The sequence below is a fragment of the Muntiacus reevesi genome, chromosome 2 (assembly GCF_963930625.1).
Source record: "Muntiacus reevesi chromosome 2, mMunRee1.1, whole genome shotgun sequence".
NCBI classification, from domain to species: domain Eukaryota; kingdom Metazoa; phylum Chordata; class Mammalia; order Artiodactyla; family Cervidae; genus Muntiacus; species Muntiacus reevesi.
This window is the reverse complement of record NC_089250.1, coordinates 174401785-174405877: the sequence shown is the minus strand read 5'-3', so window position 1 is coordinate 174405877 and position 4093 is coordinate 174401785.

Sequence of the window (4093 nt, the reverse complement as noted above, 5' to 3'; positions counted from 1 at the left end):
TCCCGCTGCCTGTGTGGTTTCTGGAGACCTGGGGGGGGCGGGGAGTGAGTGGGAGCCGGGAGCCTGGCAGCGCTGGGGGGAGAGAGACGACGGTGCCCGGGCACCCCCTGCCCACGGGCCCGGCCTCATCGGCTCCGAGGGGAGTGGGGCGTGCTGGGGTGCAAACCAGTCCCCGCTCCATCCCCAGAAGGGACCACAGGGCCTGGGGCCTGAAGCTTCAGGCTTCTCTGCCAGAAGCCTCTGTGTTCCAGCTGCAGGGGCACGGCCAGCCCCGTCTGCCCACTGGGGGTGGGGGTGGCCGGCAGCCCCGTGGAGCCACAGTGCTGGAGGATGGTCTGCCCGAGGATCTGGCACTGAGGGCGGGGGAGGGCCGTGTCCAGTGAGGGCCCGGGCCCCCAGGCGGCACTGGTTTCTCCAGGCCAGTGTCCCTCTCACAGGGTGACACTGTCCCGCCCCATCGACGCTCATGGCAGCGGGGTGTTCCCCGCACACAGGGCGCCTCCGTCTTCCCTCCCGCTGCCCCCGGGGTTCATCGCTGCCTCCCCCAGCAGGGTCACCGGGCTCCTGCTCACCCGGGGCCACCAGGGGGCGCTGGGGCTCTGCCGGGCCCAGGCCAGGGAGGCCGGCCAGGGTGAGGGGAACAGGCCCTCAGGGGCGGGGGCGGGGGCAGGGACGGGTAGTGTCTCCAGCCCGCCAGGGACAGGGCCCTGCTCCCTGCCCCGGGGCCCCGGGTCAGCCAGGGCCTGGTCCGCTGTAGGACAGCCTCACCAGGCCCCCCCACACCCAGCCTCCCCGCTCCCCGTGCCCCTCACGGGTCAGCCGCACAGCCGCCCCTGCGACGGCCCCTTGGTGTCCAGGTCCCACCCGCTCCCCGGTGGAGTCTCAGGAGCCCCTCCCGCCCTGTCCGTGTGGCTCCGGCCCGGGCGCGTGGGACGGATGCTCCTCCTGGGGGCTGGAGCCCTGCGGCCCCTGCACAGGCAGGCGTGGACCTGAAGGGTCCCCTCCCCGCCTGGGCGCCCTGTGGGGGGCCCCATGGCACCTCCACAGTGCCGCAGCCCCCCATCTGAGCCCGGGTGGCGGCTGTGGGGACACCCGCAGGCCTCACCCCGGGCCAGGGTGGCCGGGAACACAGGTGCCCTGGGGCTTGGGACTATGGGGGCTGGGGCATTTCACCCCAGCACAGGCTGAGGACGGGCCTAGCTGGCAGGCAGGCTCTGGGGATCCTGGGGCTCCTTGCTGCCCAGTCCCAACGTCGGGGCCGAGGCTGGGGGGAGGCACAGCCGGACCCTGGGGGAGGGGTGCTGCCCGCCCCCACCCACAGGGGCAGAGGCGGGGCTACGGGCGGGTGGCTGGGGCTCGGCGGTGTCCGTGGCCCCCGCGTTCACCAGCCTGGGTGCTGTAGCGTTGCCTGGTGGGTGGGGGCCGTGGGGCCCTAGGGGCCGGCTTGGGGAGCACGTGGCCATGTGCAGGGGAGGGCAGAGCGGGGGTGCGGGCGGCCTCCTGGCTTGGCCCCTTGAGCGCCCTCGGCCAGCTCCATCTTACACAGGGCCCAGCGGAGTGGGCCAGGGGCGGAGTGTGCATGTGTGGGGTGAGCGGGAGTGTGGGGACGCCAACTGAGCCCTTCTGGGGGGAGCAAGGCCGCCTGACGGGCACCTGTGTGTGCACAGCCATGCGGGGGGCAGCCCGAGTCCCAGCTCCCTGCAAGGCGGAAACTCGGGGCCTCACCCCACAGAGCAGGGTGGGCTCAGATGCCCAGGGGATGTCCAAGGTCCAGAAACCTGGCTGGACCCACAGAGCCCAGCGGGAGTGGGGTGGAGCCCCCCGGCTCCAGTCCCAGTCCAGACGTGTGAGCCCCACACCCTCCCTGGGCCTCAGCGCCCCTCGACAAGCAGAGGGAGGCGGTGGGCTGAGGAGTCCCGCCAGCCCGCAGCCCCCTCGCTGTCCAGAGAGGGCTGTCGGAGGGCGCAGGGGACCTGGCTATCCTCACCAGTTGCCGAGGGGTGGGGCCAGATGCACCGTTGCCATGGTGACAAGTTCACCTGTTTCCTTACAGCCTCTTTAACAAATGCTTCCTGGTTTCACTTTTGGTCCTGGCAAGGGGTGGACCCTGACCTGCAGATGGCCAGGCGGCCAGGCAGAGGGCCAGAGGGGCGTGGGCAGGGGGGGCCCAGGGCCCAGGTTTCCTCACAGAGGTTCCCAGCAGCAGGGCCCCACCTTCACCCGGGGAGGGCTGGCGCATGGCCCCACTTTGCAGATGAGGCTCTGAGGCCCAGTTAGTTGTTCAGGTCACACGAGGTAGAGCTGCCCCGGAGTCCTGGGCCAGGATGCTCCCTCTCTTTTCCTCCCTCAGAGCAACTGAAAACTGATGCAGTTTGGTCTGGCTGGGCTGAGGTGGGGTTATTTCAGGCATCTTGGCCATGAGGGGTATGGCGGGGGGCTCCCCCGGGATTGCCAGCCCCTCGCTCCTGGGGGAAGTGGCCTGTTTGGAAGGCTCTTGGGAGGACAGGCTGGGCGGGAGTGGGGGGCGGGTGGAGAAAGAAGGGGAAGGTACCCACCCACGAGGCCCTTCCTGCAGGACTTCTCAGAGCCTTCATCCCCTGCCGAGCAGCATGACGCCCAAGGGAGTGGCCAAACTGACCCCCTCGTCAGGGCTGTCGGGAAGCAGCGCTAGGAGCCCGGGCCTGTGCGGATGACACGATCGGACCCCACCGGACCCCTCCTGTGCTTCAGGGCAAGGCGGGCGGCTTGTCCCCAGCAGCACCGGGGCTGACCATGGAAGTGAGGGCAGCTGCGGTTGTTGTCGCCGGACGCTTGGGGGGAACAGCTGAGCGGAGCACCCCAAGGGAAACCAGAGCCACTTGCGGGGGTACCAGGGGGTCACATGGACTTCACAGCGGAGCATCCAAGGGGCGTCCCGTCCTCCCCTGGTTTCCAAGGCCACGGTCAGCTCAGCCGATGGCCCACATGGGCGGCTGTGGATGCCAGCACCCCAGGCAGGAGGGAGCTGGAAGCTGTGACACCCCATTTTAAGGGGCCACCTATTAATTAATTAGGCCCCATGAATAATGCACACTGCCTTGGGTATATTAATAGCATATTTATACAGCGTGCTATGGATAGTATACGTTCTCATCCGAACACCTCAGGAATAATTCATGACCCGCTCCTTCCCCGGGATCCGGGGGAACCCGGCCGGTGCTTCGGCTGGGACTCGTGGTTTGCTTCCAACAGCCGAATTTTACATTTCATTATAAATGGCTTTGCTGGGCATGTCGGTAACTTTTACATTTCCATCCACTTTATTATTAATGGCTTTCCCGAACTGTAGCAGCCCAACATTGCACACAATGCATTATAAATATTTGATCCGGCATCTATAGTCTGCCATTTATCATTTATAACGGGTTACAAAAACATTATAAAACATTAACCGCACATTTATAGATCATTTTCGGCTACCACGACGATGTGTTATAAATACATTATTAATTCTCCTCATGCCATTTATAAGAACCCCGTGTAATGGGGCCCAGCCCTCCCATCCTGTTAACGGTACGCAGGGGCTGGTGGGGGCACCAGCCAAAGGAAGCCCAGCCCTGCCTGCAGTGACTGTGTGTCCTTGGCGAGATCGCACCATCTCTCTGTTCAAAAAGCAGGTTGCAAGGACAGACCCCCTTCACTGAGCACCGGCCCTCTTCTCACAGCCACCCAGACCCGGGCGTTGTTGTTGCGCTTCATTATGTGGAAGCAGAGGCTGCAGTCAGGGATGCTGAGCTGGCCGTGGAGGCCTGGGGTGCCCCGAGTCACCAGCCCCCAGCTTGGGGCTGAGAGTTCAGACACGGCTGCTCCTGGCCTTGAAGGGAGCAGGACTGGAGGACCCCGGGGTGGAGCAGAGATTCAGGGTGAGGGCACCCAGGCAGAAGCGCAGGAGGCTCAGAGAAGGGGGGTGATGGACAGGGCAAAGCTGTGCCTAGCAGGGCTGCCAGCCTGGCCTGCCCGGTGGGGTCCGCGCGTGTCGTCCGCACAGGCCCGGGCTCCCAGCACTATTTCCCGACAGCCCTGACGAGGGGGTCAGTTTGGGAACCCCTGGGCA